At 47.0% G+C, this 21,552-nt stretch overlaps 1 pseudogene; it reads right to left on the minus strand.

Annotated features, from left to right (window-relative positions):
- Positions 1-736: 736 nt before the first annotated feature.
- LOC146859722 (endogenous retrovirus group PABLB member 1 Env polyprotein-like) lies at positions 737-2,115 on the minus strand (annotated as a pseudogene).
- Between the last annotated feature and the right edge of the window lie 19,437 nt (positions 2,116-21,552).

Consider the following 21,552-nt stretch of genomic DNA (forward strand, 5'->3'; position numbering starts at 1 on the left):
TGTTGCCAATGTCGAGGTGCACTTCTGCTTATGTGCATATTGAAGAACCAGGCCTTTAAGGGCCTGGCGGCGCAGGGCACGCCTGAAATCTCCGAGTTCACCTGCCTTGCTGTACAGAGACACGGAATACTCTGTTAGCGTAGAAAACCAAATTTATTAGCTGCAGCTACGCACAGTTATCCTAGAAGTACATCAATGGTAGGTTCTCAGGGGACTGCCACTTTACTCCGTGGCTCACAGTCTTTTATAACCTTATACACCCAAAGAAAAACACTCCCCCTGCACCAAATATTAGCCAATAGGAAAACATTCAAAACAAGGCACCATGTAACCAGAACATCCCCCTTGAGTCGTGTTCTTGCCCAACCCCATTAGTCAATCAATGACAGCACCTATAGGTCAATCAGTAATGGCAGGACGTGTTTGTGTGCTTCAAAGGACGACTTGAAAAATAAGATAATGCAGAGAAAGAATACCGATGGCCAACAGATAGTTGGGACAAGGATTAGTCAGTCTAGACAAGGATTAGTCAGTCTGGCTAGTTCCTGGAATTGGCTTCACAACAAGGAAAGGGGGTTATTTGACACGTAGCAGTACAAAGGGCAGAAACACTTCGTTCGCTGAGCTGCCTGAGTGAGGGCAACACAAAATGGCGACGGAATACAAAATGGAGTCGAAACTAAATTACCTCATACCCTCCTTTTGCCATTACGCAGGCAAAACACATAGACTCATGTTAATCTGAGTCAATGTCAATAGCCATGAGGTCATCAAGCTGTTGCAGTAACATCATTTTCATATTTTCTGCTTTCTGTGAGACATGCCTTGGAACACACATGGTGGCACAAAGGCCGCAGATAGCAGGACCACATTGTAGACAGAGGCAACACGAGAAGATAATGGCCAAAATCATTCCAATGAAAGTCAATACTTTCCATCCCCATGTGGACAGTAATCCCTAAAACCATTCTGTCAAAGACCAATCTCCTTCGTCCTGGTGAATGGACTCAGCGATCAGATGCAATTTAGAGATGGCCTGGTATACTGTAGGGGCGTTGTCAGGTATGTAAATGCAACAGCTGGATCCAATCAATTTACATACTCCACCACGGTCCGCAAGAATGATATCTAAAACCATCCTGTTCTGTAATGTCATAAGGCGGTCCGCCTGAAGCTCGGCTGTGAGGTTACTCAGTGCCCCTACAGTTTCATCTATCGTTGCCTCAACAACTCGAGTGAGGTGCCTTATGTTTCTGCTATTGGCCATAGGGCCCCAAAATGGGAGGAATCCTTTGAAAAAGTCGCCTCCCTCTTGTCCTGCTGTATCTTCTGAATTAATGACGCCCCTACTGTACCTATTTCTGTGATGTCCCGAAGGGGCGGTATATGTCGGAGGAAGGAGAAAAGCCACGTAACATGACCCCGAGAAATTAGTTGGTAACCATGCATAGGCCCTGTCATGGCAAACGAAATACGTTCCCTGAGATGGCACTAACGGTGGAGAAGTCTTAGATGCATAGGTATATGTATGTGCACAAGAGCTCGTTCCCAATTGGGCCTTAGCATTCTGACCATTTCCTTGGAGACACAGGTGGCCTCGGTGGGGTACAGTCCATATGGGCGGGGATCTCTTTCGTCTGGCCCTATCTGTAAGGCTAGTAACGTAACGGGTCACGTTCCAGCCAATGTATGCCCGTCGTTCGTCGGCGGGGAACTTATTAATTTTACTGTAATATTTGGTCATAGCCAATATTCCCTTTACCAGAGGGTCATGACTAACGTCAACTCCACCCCCATATGGACCAACAGGGTGCCGGGGTTGGTTCTCGTAAGCATTAGAGAACATAGACACATAAGCCCAAGCAGACCCCTCCAGGGAAAAAGGGAAAACTAAATATGGCATCCCTTTATCCGTAGTATGGGGCAAGAGTCCACAAACCCAACAATCGTGGTATTGACCACCAATTGATGCTGGTGCAACAATTGAATGAATGAATTATTGAAATATTCCATTCTCCTACTTTGCTCATGTTCTGGTAGTGTATGTAACTGGTGCGGGGAGGCAGTGGTGTGAAAAGACACGGGATGGGAGGTAGGTGTAGGTGTCTGCTGCATAATATAAGTAACCCAACCCACACAAGCTAATATAATACATAAAAAGATTAAAATACACAACGTTATACCACATCTATTATACAATAATTTGCAATATTTCTTCTTCATTTTATCCTTCTTATCATTTTTCCTTAATATAATAGAATCCATCCTCTAAATGTTGCTCGTGGCAGTCTTCCTTCTTCACTCAGCTGTGATTATCAGCCGTCCTATGGCACTGCAAGTCCTGCAGGCCTATTGCCACTACTCAGGTCACAAACTAAGACTCTTACCACGACCCTGCAACCTAATTGGATGGTCAGTATCACTGAAAAGCGTAATCAAAAGAAAAATGTTCAATTGTCTCTAGCCACTCTAGGCTTTAAATTGTATCTTGTTTTATTCAGCACAGTCTGGTCCTGAAAAAGTGTTTCCGGATTAGTCGTGTTTAACCTGAGATGTGGTGCTACAGCGTCCTGCAGAACGTCATCATCCTCTTTCTCAGATCGAGTCCAATCTAGGTGTGCATTGTTAAAAGGTACGAATCGGGGGACCCTTTCACCTTCAAAATCGCCAATACCTTCACAGACCCACTGGTCATAAGGCAAAGGCAAGGGTACCTTCTTACAATGCACACCGTGGATCCAATTTTTCTTTCCGACCACCTTCACAGCTGTGCGTGTTGTCAATAATACTTGACGAGGCTCTTTCCAGCAAGGTTCCAAGTTCTTCAATGTTTGAAAATTCCTCACACACACCCAATCGCCGGGTTGTATGGTATGACCAGGATCAGTAGAAGCCTGAGGCAAAGCGTCTTGTACCTGTTGATGAAGGACACGCAATTTAGTGGTGAGGTCATGCAAATAATCAATCAATATTGGATGCTCTATCTAGGAATACTTCTTTGGCCTTGGGACTCCCCAGACATTTGCTGGGCATCCAAACACAACTTCGTAGGGACTGAGTCGCATACGGGAATGAACAGTTGTTCGAGTAGACAAAAGAGCCAAGGGTAAAGCAGCGGGCCTGGCAAGACCCGTGCTGGCCTGTATCTTCGCGAGCTTGAGCTTAAGAGTACCATTATAGCATTCCACCAAACCTGCTGACTGAGGGTGGTTTGCCGCATGGAGTTTTTGTCTGATACCAAGACCTGCACACACTTTCTGCATTATCTGACCCACGAATTCACTTCCATTGTCACTCCAGACAATTCGAGGCAAGCCGAACCTCAGGAAAAACTCCTTTAGCCGTAGACAGAGCAGTATTATCCTTTAGGGGGTAGGCCTCTATCCATCTAGAAAAGGCACACACCACCACAAGGACATACTTCAGATTATTACATCTTTCCATGTGAATGTAATCTATTTGCAACACCTCAAAAGGGTACGTTGGAGGGGCAAAATGGCCTGCTGGGGTTGGTGTTCCCTTTCCTGGATTGTGCATCAAGCAAACAATACAGTGCTTAATCAGATTATGTGCGCATTTAGGGATCCCCACATTCTGCCATACAGGGGCCAGAAGTTTGCATATCCCTTTAGCACTAATGTGGGCTGGACCATGTGCCATGGTAACTACTGGAAGTACATAGGCGTCTGGTAACAGCCAGCGCTGATGTTCCGACAATTCTGTCCAACAAACTGTCACGTCCAACATTCCTGTACCCTCTCTCCACTTACTCAGTTCTTTCTCTGTAGCCTCTACCTGGATCATTTTTAGGTCTCGCTGAGCCCAGCGCATGCGCTGGCTCGAAGAGACATTTTGTATGTGGGAATTTCAAAGTGCTGCTGGCTGGCCTAATGCTTGCGTTCACGCGATCGTGCACGCGAACAGCCGGCCGCCAGCAGCACTTTGAAAACTCGTGCGTCATCGCGATCGCGATCAATTTCGCTTTCAGAGTGATCGCGATCACGATGACGCACGCGCACACACAACTCCCGCTTCTCCCCCTGCCCCACCACATATTGCGTCTCCAGCCGCTCGCGCACGTCCAACGCTTGTTCTGTTTTGTACTCTGAATTTTAATTACCCGTGCATGCGCTTCATCATGGTTTTACTTATTGTCGTTGCCTCGCAATATATGTCATTTGCCTCCTTTCTGCATGCCCATTGTTAAAGCATCGCCCACCATCTGATTTTTGTTCTGACTTGTAGCGCTACCGCGTTGGCATTTAATGTCGGAGTCTATTGGGACGCTTCTGTGCAGCTAGTAATAAAGGTTGCTGCTGCAAGGAAGGTTGCGCTTCTATCATGGATTTATTCTATTTTTATTTTTTAAAGCACTATGTACTTGAATCAAGGCAGATAGTTCTCTTCTTACACTGACTTCCCATCCGTGTTTCTGAAAGTATTATTCTACTTTCATGCGCTTCATCATGGTTTTACTTATTGTCGTTGCCTCGCAATATACGTCATTTGCCTCCTTTCTGCATGCCCATTGTTAAAGCATCGCCCACCATCTGATTTTTGTTCTGACTTGTAGCGCTACCGCGTTGGCATTTAATGTCGGAGTCTATTGGGACGCTTCTGTGCAGCTAGTAATAAAGGTTGCTGCTGCAAGGAAGGTTGCGCTTCTATCATGGATTTATTGTATTTTTATTTTTTAAAGCACTATGTACTTGAATCAAGGCAGATAGTTCTATTCTTACACTGACTTCCCATCCGTGTTTCTGAAAGTATTATTCTACTCTCATGCGCTTCATCATGGTTTTACTTATTGTCGTTGCCTCGCAATATACGTCATTTGCCTCCTTTCTGCATGCCCATTGTTAAAGCAACGCCCACCATCTGATTTTTGTTCTGACTTGTAGCGTTACCGCGTTGGCATTTAATGTCGGAGTCTATTGGGACGCTTCTGTGCAGCTAGTAATAAAGGTTGCTGCTGCAAGGAAGGTTGCGCTTCTATCATGGATTTATTGTATTTTTATTTTTTAAAGCACTATGTATTTGAATCAAGGCAGATAGTTCTATTCTTACACTGACTTCCCATCCGTGTTTCTGAAAGTATTAGTCTACTCTTCATTTATAAAACCACAAAATGTAAGTTGTTTTTTCATTTTCATTCTTCGACTGTATGTCGTCTAATGGAATTTGAGATTGAAAATGAATTGCGATTTTCAGAATGTGAAGGCTAATCTACTGCGTGGAAGTCTGTTTGTCTGCCTGTTCACCTTTTTACCTGTGTGTCCGTCTGCCTGCCTGCTTGCCAGTCTGTCCTTGTGCCCACCCCTTCATTTCTCCCCCCCTCCCGCCCTCTTCCTAGCTGCTTTCTCCTGCCTCCCACCCTATTCCTAGCTACTTGCTCCTGCCCTCTTCCTACCTGCTTGCTCCCGCACAGCTGCTTGCTCCCGCCCTACCGCCTTCTTCCTAGCTGCTTGCTCCCGCCCTCCTCCTACCTGCTTGCTCCCGCCCTCCCACCCTCTTCCTACCTGCTTGCTCCCGCCCTCCCACCCTCTTCCTAGCTACTTGCTCCCGCCCTCCCATCCTCTTCCTAGCTACTTGCTCCCGCCCTCCCACCCTCTTCCTAGCTACTTGCTCCCGCCCTCCCACCCTCTTCCTAGCTACTTGCTCCCGCCCTCTTCCTACTTGCTTTCTCCTGCCCTCTTCCTAGCTGCTTGCTCCGCCCTCCCGCCCTCTTCCTAGCTGCTTGCTCGCGCCCTCTTAGCTGCTTGCCCCCACCCTCCCGCTTTCTAGCTGCTTCCCCCTCCCTCCCGCCCTCTTGCTAGCTGCTTGACCTCCTGCTCTCTTCCTAGCTGCTTGCCCTCGCCCTTCTGCCCTCTTCCTAGCGTCTTGCACCCTCCCTCCCGCTTCCTAGCTGCTTGCCCTCTCCCTCCCGCCTCTTCCTGGCTGCTTGTCCCCACACGGCATCCCCTCCTTACGTTGTTATTTATATTGTTGCTTGCAACCCTCCTGCCATCCTTCCTTGTTGCTTGCACCAGCCACCCTCTGTTGTCCTTGTTGCCTATCTGCTTTCCTCCCTCCTTATTGTCTCCTGCCTACCACCCTGCAATAAAAAAAATAAAAGTGCCATGACCACTCATAGTGCTTCCCCCTCACATCCTCCATTGTCCATGTTGCCCATTCATACGCTCTCCCTCGCTCCCTCTGTGTTGCATCCTATTCGGCCAGCAATAATAAACAAGCATTGGCATAGCCAATAGGTCTCGCTTTTGGGACCTTATAAGTATTTAGTTATGCAGCACAATATCCTTGGTGCAACAACATCAACTATTGCATAGCTAAAAACTTACAAGGTCCCAAATGCGAGACCTATTGGCTATGCCAATGCTTGTTACACTTTCTATTGTGTCCTCACACATCCCTCCTTGTCTGACCCATCTAGCAGGGCCTGCAACATACATGCGGCTTGTGACGTCTCTGGCTGTCTCTTTCGCTGTCTGGTCTGCAAAAGCATTTCCTCGACCCACATCATCAGTGATTTTCTTATGCGCACTACATTTGACAATTGCTATCTGAGTGGGCAAGGTGAGTGATTCGAGAAGGTCATTTATCAACTGACCATGCTGTATCTTAGTGCCGTGGGAGGTGAGAAATCCTCTTTCCCTCCACAGGCGACCAAAACTGTGGGCCACTCCAAACGCATACTGGCTATCAGTGAACACATTCACTCTCTTTCCTTCAGCCAACACACAAGCTCTAGTCAGAGCTATCAATTCAGCTGCCTGGGCTGAATTGTGCCTAATGCGTGCTGTTTCCACAATTGTGTACAAAGTAGTGACTGCATAGGCCGAAGTCGTCTCACCATTGGGGAGCCTGAAACAAGAACCATCCACCCATAGGATCCCATCCGGGTCCAGGAGTGGAGTGTCCTTTAGATCCACTCTACCTTTTGTCTCCTCCTCTGTGCGGAGGAAACAATTATGCTGCTCCTGAGTACCTGTTTCTACTGGGATCGGTAACAGTGTGGCTGGGTTTAGGGTATTGCATCGTTTAATATGTACATGACTGGCCAAGAGCGTCAGCTCGTACCCTGACAAGCGCGCGCTCGTAAGGTGCTGAGTCTTTGTTCTAAATAGGAGAGTATCTACTGCATGTGGCACCATGACAATACGAGTATTATCCAGTACCAATCCAGCAGACTGGCGAATGGAAACTGCTGCTGCTGCTGTGGCCTTCAGACAACTGGGTAACGCCTTGGCCACTGGGTCTAGTGTGGCCGAAAAATAGGCACATGGGCGCTGCTTGTCTCCAAATGGTTGCGTTAAAACTGACAATGCGCAAACTTCTCTCTCATGAACGTAGAGTGTGAAAGGCTTACTGTAATCAGGAGTACCTAACACAGGAGCAGAGCACAAGGAAGTACGTAAATCAGTAAAACTTTTCTGACATTCCGCAGTCCAAGGGAGAGGTAGGTTGGGGTGTATCTTTGAGAGTCAGTGCCAACAGAGGTTTCGCTAGCAAAGAAAAATTTGGAATCCACTGTCTACAATAAGAGGAAATGCCCAAAAAGGCACGCACCTCCCTTTGTGTACATGGTACAAACATTTGAGCAATTGCTTGGATACGTTCTGGGGTCAATCGCCGTCCCTCGTTCGACAAGAGATGACCTAGATAGGTAACCTCTTGGCGACAATATTGCAATTTAGAGGGTGAAACCTTGTGATGAAGGTCAGACAAGTGACGTAACAGTGAAATAGTAACCTGTTTACAAGTGTCCTCAGAATCAGCAGCAACCAACAGGTCATCTACGTATTGAATAAGGGTGGCACCTGGGGGCAAAGAGAAACCATCAAGCTGTGTTTTCAAAGCTTGACTGTAAATGGAGGGACTCTCGCAATAGCCTTGAGGAGCACGCTTGAACCGGAAACTTCGGCCTCCTAAAGAGAAGCCAAAAATATCCCTACTTTCCTCAGCAATAGGAATGCTGAAGAAAGCATTCTTAAGGTCGATAACAGAAAACCAAGGAGCCGAAGCAGGTATCATTGTCAATAGGGCAGTGATATCTGGGACGACAGGAAATTGGGGTACAACAATCTTGTTGACCTCCCGGAGGTCAATCACAAAACGATAAACGGGTGGCTGGGAAGAGTCAGTGCGTTTAAGAACAGGTAAAACAGGACTATTGCATACATTTCCCCTTGTCTCTTCAATCACGCCTTTCTGATCCAAATCATAAGTAATAGCCAATAGAGCTTTTTCACCATCACTGGAAATCTTGTACTGTGGAATGCGGGGTAACTTAACATTGGATTTGAGGGTGATGATGTAGGGCGGAATCCGCAGAAGACCAACATCATTGGGACCTGTAGCCCAGCGGGTTGCAGGAAGGGAGCGCAATTTAGGGGGGAGTTGGTCTTTAGACAAATACGCCGGGGAAATCAATTTCTTACCTAAAGTGAGGTGTACACCAGAGGGGGAACAATGCAATGTCGCGTACAGTCTTTTTAACAAGTCCAAACCTAACAAATTTTCACCACAACCAGTTGTCAAAATAAGCGGAGCCTCCAAATCATAAGGATCTATTGAGATGGGCAGAGGACAAGAAACTGGGTTATGAACTGGGGCGCCAGAAAATCCTACAGAAATATTTGTTAAGCCAGACAAAGGTGCCCCAGGGAGTTTAGAGTGGATGATAGAACTCTTCGTTGCACCAGTGTCCAATAGAAATGGCTCTGAAACACCTAGTGCAACGACTTTAACATAAGGCCCATTTTGGTCCACTGGAACTGATATGACTCCCTCACTTTGTCTATGGCTGTCCTAGCTAGTATGAAAACCCTGACTCTCATCCTCGGTATAATAATCATCATTGTAATAATGGGCAGACTTAGCATTATGCTGATCAAAATAATTCATGGAGTTTTGAGGGGAAAAGGAACGCTGGTCTTGAGATGACGTGCCTCGCCCCCTACCCCTGGGTGTTGACTGGTAGCTACCTCGGCCTAGCGGCCCAGGCATGCCACCAGCACGCTGCAACAAAACCGGGCAACTATTTTTGAAGTGACCTTCCTCCTTACAATAAGCGCATTGATTTGGACCCAGTGGGGGCCGGGGAACAAAGGGCTCAGGTTTTTGCAACAGCTTCTGGAATTGGGGAAGCGGCTGGAACTGACGCTGAGCAGGGCGAGGGGGATAAGCCTGTTGCAAAAGAACTTTCATTTTTAATTCCTTAGTCTTTTTATCAAGTTTGTCCTTTTCCTCTTTATCCCTATTTTCATAATACTGAGCAGTAGCCAATATCTGTGCAGAAGAGGAAACAGCCCACGCACTTTCGGAATCCTTCAGTTTATTGGAAAGTTCAGGGAGCAAATTAAACACAAATTTATCTACAAATAATCGTTGGCCACCTTCCGTGCTCATATCCTGACCACTGTGATCAAGAAACGTCTCCTCAAATCGAGTAAAAAAGTCGGAAATGCTTTCATCTTTCTTTTGCTAACAGGCAGCTAACTTATCCCAATTAACTCGCAGAGTGGGCATCATAGTTTTCATCAAGGTAATAATCCTAGCGGGAAGGTCTGCAATTAAGGCATCAGGTTTAGCACCACCCACTTGGAGTCTATCTGCGGCAAGTAAAGCAGCCCAATCACCCCCCAATTCTTGGGCATGGTCCACTTTCTGAATTCTAGCCCACAATGGTTGTGGGACCACATTTCCCATCAGCATGTCTATATCGGCTAAATTCATAATGCATGCATCAACAGTCTGGGACAGTTCTTTGTAATAACCAGCAGGATTTTTACGGGGGTCTGGTAAGGATTGTTTAAGGTTCAGAACCTCAGATCTTTTCTAAGGAACATGTACCCATACACGTTGAAAGTGAACGGGTATACCAGGATTAGCGCCCTGGGGTGCAACCGCTTCTCTCCAAACCGGAGGAACTTCTCTCATAGGATAGTGTTTTAGTTTCCTTTTAACAGAAGGATCTAGTTCAGGCAGAGACCGGTAAGTGAACATTGTTCTAAAGGTGACAAGTGTCCTTACAGCATCCTCAACCTCAGCACCCACAATTATCCCTTTGTTAAAGTCAGCCTGAACATCTAGCAGACCCTGGGGGGCTGATCCTAAACCCATATCCTCCCACTCTTGACTAAGAATGACACACATGGTATCAAAAACATGTCTTTGTGTGGGCGCATCCCACTGCTGAAAAGTGTCCATGATATCTTGTATACCATACTGGGGGTCATTCATGATCCACTTACGGGCTTGGAGGTCTAACGCATCATGTTCTTGGGGACCTGGGAGCTGAGTACAGGTCTGCCTACGAGGAAGAACAGGAGTCATGTTTAATGACCCAAAGAAAGGGGACAAAAGGCCAGAAACAGTGTCAACCAGCCGCTTCCGAACTGAGGGGGAATTCGACATAAGGACAGGGGACAAGGTATTAGGCGGGGCAGAAGAGGGGGCAGAAGAGGGGGTGACAGGTATGAAGGGGGTCGAAGGCAAAGGAGTCTGAGGCAAAGGAGATGGCGGTATTGGCATTACCAGAAGGGGCTGTGGTTGAGGTGCAAGGACCTGTTGGGGAACAACAGGTAGTTGAGCGGGTGACAATGGTAGGGGTGCATTGGCACCCTGTGCATAGGGCGGGTGTAATATCAACAGGTGGGACATTAAAGGACGCTTTTCGGGGTCAACATCCTTGTCTGGAGGGGAAGTGGGCAACACCGGATAACACCGCCATACGATGTTGTCTATCTAAAACCTCAATTGTATAATCATTCTCATTATCTTTAAACTGCTGGGCAGCCTGTATAACAGTCATGCCCTTTTCCTTCCTATCTCTTTTTGCTTGTTTTATTTCTTTCTGTTTGGCTTCCTTGCGCCAAAGGCGAAAAGAGTCAAACATAGCCGGCCGGGCTTTTCTTTTAAACAATATAGCTTCCAAATTATGTAATATATCAGGCTCAAAACTACCATTTTTTGGCCACTGCAAAACGCCATCTTTTCTCGTATAGCGGACCCACACTTCATTAACCCCTTCAGTGCCCATGACGAGCTGGACTCGTCATGGGCCGCGGTGGCGCTGTGCCCATGACGAGTCCAGCTCGTCATAGACCCCGCCCGCTAATTCAACGGCCGGCACAGGGCGGGGAAAGGGGCGGGCACTGAAGGGGTTAAAGGTGATGGGGCCCACACCATGTTTAGAATAGAGCTCATAGGTGGGAGTACCAGCCAGAGGAATTGGACAAGAGTCCTCCAGTCGGGAATCCCTATTACAACAACAACACCACCACCTTCTAAACTTACTGAAACCAGGCATCGTTATTTCACTGGCCTCTTTACAAACATCAAGGGGTTAATCAACCAACACAGCACAAATGTACTCACCCCTCGGCTTCGGCTTTTGCAAGAGCCGAATCAAAAAATCAAAAACAAAGAAGGGGGAGCTACCCACTATTACTTAACCAAATGTTCTCTCACGCCAACAGAGGTCCGTCTAACGTCTCGCAATACCAGTCATCACCAAAGGGGGGCCAAGGCAGGGCGGCAGTTGGGGCAGCAGTCACAAGCAGCCATTGGAAAGGAGAAGCCGCGCTGCAAAGACCTTCGGTCCACTTGCGACATGCAGGGGTTGCTCATGTGGTGCGCTTCCTCTGGAATTTCCTTGCGGGGCTCCTCACGACCCTCTGGCTCGACCGCTACCTCTGAAGCCACCTCACAGAGGGCACCAATTGAAGAACCGGGCCTTTAAGGGCCTGGCGGTGCAGGGCATGCCTGAAATCTCCGAGTTCACCTGCCTTGTTGTACAGAGACACGGAATACTCTGTTAGCGTAGAAAACCAAATTTATTAGCTGCAGCTACGCACAGTTATCCTAGAAGTACATCAATGGTAGGTTCTCAGGAGACTGCCACTTTACTCCATGGCTCACAGTCTTTTATAACCTTATACACCCAAAGAAAAACACTCCCCATGCACCAAATATTAGCCAATAGGAAAACATTCAAAACAAGGCACCATGTAACCAGAACATCGCCCTTGAGTCGTGTTCTTGCCCAACCCCATAAGTCAATCAATGACAGCACGTAGAGTTCAATCAGTAATGGCAGGACGTGTTTGTGTGCTTCAAAGGACGACTAGCAAAATAAGATAATGCAGAGAAAGAATACCGGTGGCCAACAGATAGTTGGGACAAGGATTAGTCAGTCTAGACAAGGATTAGTCAGTCTGGCTAGTTCCTGGAATTGGCTTCACAACAAGGAAAGGGGGTTATTTGACACGTAGCAGTACAAAGGGCAGAAACACTTCGTTCGCCGAGATGCCTGAGTGAGGGCAACACAAAATGGCGACGGAATACAAAATGGAGTCGAAACTAAATTATCTCAATATGCTGCATGGTGGGTGTGTCGCTCCTGCGGCTCAGATTTGTCTGCCACTGGTCTCTTTCATGTGGTGTGCCTGTCGGTTCTGTCCTTCCATGGTGCTTGGATGTTATGGTGTGCATGTTGTCCTCTGCAGTTGGCCAGGGTGCATCCATGGTACTCCGCTGTTGCTGTATTTTGTTCAGTGGCATTTTCCGTGTGCTGTTCTTGTGCTTGTTCACGCATTGTGTGTGAGTATTGCTGCCCTCGCGCTGCTTATCCCTGCTTTCCTCATCGTGGAAAGGCTCATCGCAGGTTTTCTGGTGTTGTGGTTTGTGTTTTTATCTCCATCGGGGTGGTTGTATAGCGGACATTGTCCACAATATCTGGTGGCTATCGCATGCTACCGCCTTGTTGTGAATTCCACGTTGACACTGGGTTATTTTCCCGCGCTAGGTCGCGATATTGAAAGTTGCGTTACGCTACTCTTTCGGTAGTTATTGCACGTTCTTGTGAATATGGCCCTGTGTCTGGTATGCTGCTACCACAAATTTGGATTCCTTTTCTTTACTGAGGATGAGAAAAAATGACACATTTCTACTTTGTAGTAAAATAGTCAGATGAGGTAAAACTGGCTTTTTAATACTTCATCTATGAGCAGGCACACGAAAGGCAAAAATAAACATGCTTTTCAAACCACAAAAAAAGAAAAGATGCAAGGATGAAGAATTGCCTTCTACCTACAGATTGGGTGCAATACTGACAGCATTGAGGATTATGTGAAGTACATTGCACCATTAAGTACACAAGCAGCAGAAAAAATGAATGAGGACAAACAAACTGTGATGCCCCCACCACCTCGACCGACGCCAACCTTGCAGCCAAAGAACTCCACAGATGGATCTCCAATTGCACAGATGAGCTCGCCCCCCTACGTAACCCCAACAGACAGCGCCCCAGGAAGGCCACCTGATTAACCACCAACCTCCAAGAATCCAGACGTACCTGCAGACATCTCTAGAAGAACAGGAGAAACAGCAAAATGTCGGAAGATCGCACCACCTACAAGAACGCCATGACAGAATACCACCTACACATCAAATCCACCAAAAGGGCCTTCATCCAGAACAAGATCCTCGCCAACTCCAGCAACTCCAAGGAACTCTTCAGCGTCATATAGGAATTAATCAAGCCCCCCAGCGAAACCACGGACATCACCCCGTCCCAGGACCTCTGTAACAAGCTCAGCTCCTAATCCCATCTGAAAATCAAGAGCCTCTGGGACAACTTCAATGATCAGACAGCTGACTTCGAAACTCCAATGCGAGCCAGCCCACCATCTCCTCCTGGACCCCAGTCACCACCGAAGACACCTCCTCAACCATGAAGGGCATCCACTCAGGAGCCCCCATGGATCCCTGCCCCCCTTCGAGACCGACATCTTTCCCGATGACTGGAAATGTGCAGAAGTCAGACCCCTGCTTAAGAAACCCCCAGCAGATCCCACAGACCTCAAGAACTACCGACCAATCTCTCCCTCCTCTCCTCCGCGGCCAAAGTAACTGAGAAGACCGTCAATGCCAAACTAACAAAATTAATCGAAGAAAACGTCATCCTTGACCCCTCCCAATCTGGATTCTGCAGCACCCACAGCACCAAGACCACTGTATTTGCCTCCACAGACGACATCCACACCCTCCTCGACCAAGGCCACACTGCGGCCCTGACCCTACTCGATCTCTCGACAGCATTCGACACCGTCTCCCACCGCACACTCACCGCCAGACTCCACGACGCCGGCATACACGGTACTGCCCTTGACTGGATCCGCTCCTTCCAGAACCCAAAGAATCAGACTGCCACCCTTCCTCTCCGAACCGATGGAAATCAGCTGCGGAGTACCAAAAGGATCGTCGCTCAGCCCCACGCTCTTCACCATCTACTTGGCCCCCCTTGCCACCATCGTCAAACAGAACGGACTCAGCATAGTATCCTACGCCGACGACATTCAGCTCATCCTCTCCCTCACCAAGGACCCCATCACCAACATAATCAATTTCCAGCAAGGAATTAAGGAAGTAGCATCCTGGATGAGCAGCAACTGCCTGAAGCTCAACTCAGAGAAGACAGAGGTCCTCGTCCTCGGACCCTCCCCCTCTGCATGGGACAACATCTGGTGGTCCACCGCTCTTGGAAGCCCTCCGACCCCCATGGACCACGTCCGTAACCTCGGTATCGTACTGGACTCCTCCCTCTCCATGACCTGACAGGTCAACACCATCACCTCCAGCTGTTTCAACAGCCTCCGCATTCTTCAAAAGATCTTCAAATGGATCGCCCCGGAATCTAGGAAGATTGCCACCCATGCACTCATAACCAGCAGACTGGACTACGGAAACGCCCTCTACGCCATGATCAACAAGCCTCTGCTCCGCAAACTGGACGATTCAGAACACCGCAGCCAGACTCGTACTTGGCATCCCTCAACACAAACACTTCACCCAACATCTGTGGAACCGCCACTGGCTCCCCGGTGAGAAGAGAGTAACTTTCAAGATACTCACCCATGCCTACAAATGCCTCCACAACACCGGACCCCAATACCTCAATGAGAGAATCTCCTTCCAAGTACCCAAGAGAAACCTCCGATCCGCTGACCTCGCCCCTACGAAACCCCGCACATCCACAGAGCCAGAACAGGTGGAAGAGCCTTCTCCTACATCGTGGCCAGGACCTGGAACGAGCTCCCGATCAACATCAGAAGCACCCCCTCCCTGAACACCTTCAGGTAGGCACTCAAGACTTAGCTCTTCGACTGAACGGAGCTGCTAACCCCCCCGCACCTTGAGACCCTCACGGGTGAGTAGCGCGCTCTACAAAATCCCTGATTGATTGATTGGTTGAACATAATATAACATAACATTGCATAAGATAGCATAGCATAAAGTAACATAACATAAAATATAACATGATATAAAATAACATATGTATTTGTAAAGCACATGTTCACGACTTAGTGTATCTTGGCACTAAATAATAGATGTTTATTATAATACCACTCAATGGTATTCATTGTATCTACCTTGAAAGGTTGAAAGATAGTGTGGGCTCACTGGTAATCAAACTTGTGACTATGAGGGCAACAGTATATTCCTGCATTATATATATTCATTCACTGCGCCACTAGACATGGCTTCCAGTACGTTGCAATGTACTACAGATGAAGCAGGAAATATACTAACATGACCAGAACAACATCATCAAGGTCCATCTAACAGATGCTCACATCTAGCAGTGTGGACCTTACCATTTTTTAAATTTTATAGTTCTTTTTCTCCTACTGAATTTGGTAAATGTAAAAAATGTCTAGTTTAAAAGACATTTTTGATTGAGTTAAAAATAAGAAAATGAAAAAAACATACACAAAGTTATTTTCAGGACTGCCATTACAGATCCAACCCTTTATATATGCTTTCTTTATTTTTTGATAAGCATAACGCCTTGTGTACTTGTTATCTCTTGACTATGACATTCACTACAGAAACCACAATTATAAAATCACATAATTATAAGATCTCACACAGACTGTAGCTCAATACTACAGATTTTAAAGAAAATATCTTTTTATTGATAGAAACAATACACAGTTCGTAATTACATCCTTTGACATCTTAACATTCACAGCACCATCGTACATTCAATATCAACAGTTTTCTTTATCTGTTTAATCCTTATTACAAATCCACTATGTCTCTATTTAGTTGGTTCTATTCCCATGGTCTTATTGGCTTTTGATATGGTGGGGGCACAGATCTGTCCTCTGTGTGTGTTCCAACTACCCCAGATTTGTTCCTATTTCTTCGGGCATCCTCTCCCTTCGCACACTGACTTTTCTGCCACCATCGCCCAGTCCATATACCAAGGTGACAAAGATGCGCTTCTTGCTAGTGAGATCTGTTGGTCCCCATATATTGAGTATCCACAGAGTGAGTGTCTGTGGAAGTACTTGTCAGCCACGTTACACAGCTGTGTCCCCACTGCTCCCCAATATCTCTTAATGATTGGACATCCCCATAATATGTGATAGAATGTACCTTCGGTCATGCAGTGTCGTCTACATGTGGAGTCCTCTTTCCGGTTCATTCTTACCATGGTGATACAGGAGTAATATGATCTATGGAGGATTTTAAATTGGATCAATTTTAGTCTCGAGGTTATGGCTACTTCTGGGGGAGAAGCCAGGGCTTCCAGGCAATCTTCATCTTCTATTTCTCCCAGATTAGCCTGCCATCATTCTTGTAGCTGTATGAGTTGGTCGGGCATAGCATTGAGTAATTATTTATATGTCATAAATATCATTTTGGCGTCTATTTGGTCCCACTTATCGAACCTCGGCTGTTTGATCAGTGTTCCCAGCCTTTCTGCATTCCATAACGGCGTAGACTGAGTCACTTTGTTGCTCCATCCCAACCGCTATGTCACCCCATCCAGAGATGTCCTGAATGTCGTGTTGGCCCTGTCAATGACTAATGTGGTTTGCTTACATATAGGGCCTGTTTATAACTTCTGGGGCCCATAAGAATTGTATCCATTTGATATGCTGGGTAAGTTTGTGAGCCATATACTCATTGGTTAATCACTGCGAGCTGCGCTGCCCAATAATATAGTCTTATATCTGGGAGGGCTATGCCACCATCGTACCACCCCCTCACCAGTTTCCTCGTAGCAATCCGCGGAAGTATATTGCCCCACAGCAAGTATCTCAGCTCGCTCTCCACCTGCGAAAAGTATGCATCTTGGATACGGAAGGGTGTGTTTTGTAGCACATATAAGAATTGCAGCAGCGGCGTCATTTTGAAAAGGGCAGCTCTGCCCAGGAGAGACAATGGTAGCGTTTTCCAGTGTTGTATATCGTTCTGTAAGCGCCTTCTTGGACCGAGTAGGTTGTGTGTATAGAAAAGCTGAGGGTCCCTAGTGACATAGATTCCTAACTAGTGGAATCCTTCCTCAGTCACCATTACGGTGCAATCAGCTGCAAGCTTAGGACTGGATTCCTGGAGGATAAATAGTACAGACTTAGACCAGTTGATGTCATATCTGGAATACTTCCAGAAGTTAGTGAATATTTGCATGATCCTGTTTATGGAGGAGCGAGGTGAGGCTATATATAACAGGATGTCTTCCGCATATAGGAAGATTCTTTCTTCCCAACTCTCTGTCCATCCTAGACCCTGGATCAATGGATCACCTCTTATCCATGTTGCTTGGGGTTCTAACATGAGTGCAAAGATCAGAGGTGACAGTGGGCACCATTGGCAAGTGCGTGGTTTGAGGGAAAAGGGGCACAAGGTGTGTCCGTTTACCACTATTTGAGCCATTGGACTCGTGTAAAGCATCTTGATCCATGCTATATACTTTGGGCTCAATCCTAATCGTTCCAGCACCGCAAACAAATACGGCCATTCAATGGTATTGAACGCTATGTGGGCATCTAAGGACAGTATTGCTGTTGCCTCATTTATAGTGTCACTCCTGCCCAGTACCCCCTGGAGGCGTCGTAGATTTAAGGCCGTATTTCTGCCTAGCAGGAAGCTGGACTGGTCTGGATGTACCAGGCCTGTAATGACAGTCATTATCCTGTTTGCTAGTAGTTTGGCAAGTATTTTTACTTCCGAGTTAAGTAGTGAGATGGGATGATATGAGCCGCAGAATTCGATTGGTTTCCCTTGTTCATAAATGACTACAGTGGAAGCCAGTCTTTGGTCGTATGGTAGGCATCCCATCGCTTTCCCGGAATGCATACTGTTTATTGCACCAACTATTTCCTTGTCTGTTATCTCTCTGTCTAGTGTATCGGTGTCGTCTTTTGTTAGAGAGGGCAGGTGCATTTCTGCCAGTAATTCTATCAAGTCCTCCGCTGTGGCTGTGTTAGAGAATGTGTATATGTACCTGAAATGTGTTGCGAACATTTCTGCCATTTCGTGGGGTTCTCTAATCAGTTCCCCCTCATCAATCCTAAGATGTGGTACCCATCTATTTGCCAGATCGCGTCTATCTAGCCATGCGAGAAGCTTCCCCGCTTTGCTTCATATAGTTTGTGAAGGACCGATTGTCGCATGCCACGAGCCTCCTCCGTCACCAAGTTTTTATACTCCTGACGTTTGACGTCTAGGACATGTTGGGCTGCAATGTTATCTGTCTGTAATATCTGTGCTTCATTCTCGAGTATCTTGCTCTTTAAGTCCGTGAGTGCTCTTTTCTTCTCTTTTTTTATGTCCGCTCATTAGGTTGAGTGCTTGACTCTTAATTGCTACTTTATATGCCTGCCAGAGGACCCTTGAGGATGTGACGGAGCCTTCATTCTCATTAAAATAATGCTCTGTAGTGTGCATGAGGTCATCACGTATATGTGGATGTTTTATCACCTGGGGTGTATTGTGATAGTTTTCTGGATTGGTCTTGTTCCCTGTGGGTAGGCGACCCTGATTGGTGAGTGATCCGATATCCCCGAGCGAGATGCTGGATGTCTCTAAAGCGCAGTAGTTGGTTTGCTAAAGTGAGGATGTAGTCTATGTGTGACTGGCTACCATGTGCACCAGAGTGAAAGGTGAATTGGGAAGTGATTGGTATGTTTGCACGCCACACATCCACAAGGCTCGATGCTTCTAAGTATTGTGATAGTGGGGATGGGTTGCCCATTGTCCGTCTCAGCGGTTTGCGGTCTTTTTGCCTGCAGAGAGCCATGTTCAAGTCTCCTCCCAATATTAAGTCTCACTCTGGTAGTTCAAGGATTAGTTTACTTAGTTCAGGTAGGGTTATTCTCTGCAATGTCGGTGGTATATACATCAAGAGGATATTTAGTGGGTTCCACTCCCAAATTCCAGGGATAGCTGCAAAACTGCCTAGTGGGTCCATCCATTTTTGATTTAGCATGAATGGGCATCTCATACGCAGAAGTATTCCGGTCCCCCTGGAGCCCGTCGTGAAGCCAGAATGTGCGATTAATTTTTACCCTCCTCGATTTAGAGCTTTGCATGTGTTGCCCAACTGGTATGTTTCTTGTAACAGTATTATGTCTGGTGAGTGTCGTTTGATAAATTGGATTGCTATCTCTCTTTTCAATTTGTCCCCCAGCCCATTAATATTCCATGAGAGAAGCCTGAGAGTGGGTTCTATCTTGTCAGGTATTCTGAGGGTCGTGGACACAGGTCTGTCCATTCTCGTTCCCACGGGCCCGTCGGGGAGCCATGCACTGTTGGAGATAGTGTGCTGTGAATCCTACTACTTCCATTGACTGAGTCAATGTGTCGACCTTATCTAGCTGTCTGAGACTGTCCCATTCCGCATTTCTATCTAGTCCTGTTATGGTGACTGCCTTCCCTATACCCGAGCTTATGACTATGGCCTTTGCGATAACCCCTTATTAGTCTTCTTACAGCATACAGTCTCTGAGTCTTCACTTCATTAGCCACTGCATGTGCTCTGAGCGACAATTGTGTGTCAGGATAATACCTCCATTTGCTCTTCAGCCGTCTTTATTCAGTTCCATCATTTATTTCCTTGTCCTTCTCTCTGGTTGTGTCCGCATTCTCCAACGGTTTTGTGCTTTTTCCTGTCCTTCCGCTGGTGGAATGTGCTCTTCCCACAGTTGGCTACCCGTCCAGCCACTCCTGGGCTTCCTCTGGAAGAGTGAAGAACTATGTCTTCCCTTGGGCCTCAACTCTCAGTTTGGTGGGAAATAGCATTTAGTATTTTTACACCTTTCTCTCTGAGCGCCTTTTTGATTTCGGAAAAGCTCCGCCTTTGCCGTTGTACGTTGAGAGTGAAGTCTGGAAACAACATTTCTATAGTATTTTCGTAGCGCACATGTGGGGCACTAAGTGCTGTCTGTAATATAATGTCACAATCAAGAAAGTTGAATTCTCTGGTCAGGATTGGCCTTGGTGGTGCCCCGGTTCTCGGTCTTCCCCCTGGGACTCTGTTTGCCCTCTCGATAGAGAAATACTTGCACAGTCTACTAGGCTGGAGGTACTTAAGGATTAAGTCTTCTATGAACAGATCTGCTGCAGGTCCCTCTGCTCGCTCCGGCATTCCTATGAGTCGTATGCTATTTCTCCTTGATCGCCCTTCGTATTCATCCAGCTTTGCTTCAAGTGCATTTGTTGTAGAATGTAGATTAGTAATTTGTTGTTGGAGGAGCTTGGTGTTTGCTTTTAGGGCATTTATCGTGTCTTCCGCTTCTTAAACTCTGTCTTCTAATTTACGTAAGTCCGCTCTTATGAGGGAGACCTTGGTCGAGACTGTCTTTTCTTGCTTCCAGCGAGGTCTGTACTTTATTAATGGCTGTCAAGATGTCACGCAGCAATGGGTCATCCCCACCTGGTGCACACAGTTTGTTTCCATCTTATGGTTCTTTTTGCAGGGCGTATTTGTCGTGTTTGGATTGGTGCGTCCCACGCCCTCCCTTGGCGCCAGACACGGTATACGACTCTATAGGCGGAGAGCCACCTGTCTGTCCCCGTCTGGGTACTCCCCGCCGCCTGCCCAGTGGGTTTCCACCTCACAGCCTGTCGGTTTTTCCCTCCGATGGTGCTATTCGCCGGTTTATGCGCACTGTCGGTATGTGCCAATTTGTGTGGTTCATTGGACGCCTGGCTGGACCGGAGTGCCTTAGGCAGGATCTCATGGATATTGTTACTGCTTCGGAGCCAGAGTTCACCCAGCACCCCTTCAGTCTCCCCCTGTTGCCTTGTTAAATGGTAGCGGCAGTTTCAGTCGATAATCTTTCAAGTATTTGCCCGGCGGTAATCGCCTCTCATACCACTCGATAATTTACCAATAAAAGAGGCAGGCGCCGGAGACTGGAAGGCAGGAAACAAAGTTTTATTCCGTCGGAGCAGAACACATCAGATCAGACAGCAAGGTATCGTCACGAGGTGCTCTAACTGCATCTCTGAGACCTGGTCTCTTATACACTGGTTTATTGCTTTATTACACATAGTATATTCTTGAGATTCCCTTGATGCCTGAAAGAACATCCCCTGAAGCCCCGGCTCAGATCCGATCCCACACATAGATACAGTAGAAGTTCCCACCCTACCCGCAGTGGGAGATGGTTATCGCGCAGCAGGGAATTCCGCTAATTCCCGGGGGTGTGTGCAGCCGGCCGGGTCTCAGAGGGTAGGGGCTTTGATCTA

This window comes from Triturus cristatus, chromosome 3_1 (genome assembly GCF_964204655.1).
Source record: "Triturus cristatus chromosome 3_1, aTriCri1.1, whole genome shotgun sequence".
Taxonomy (NCBI): domain Eukaryota; kingdom Metazoa; phylum Chordata; class Amphibia; order Caudata; family Salamandridae; genus Triturus; species Triturus cristatus.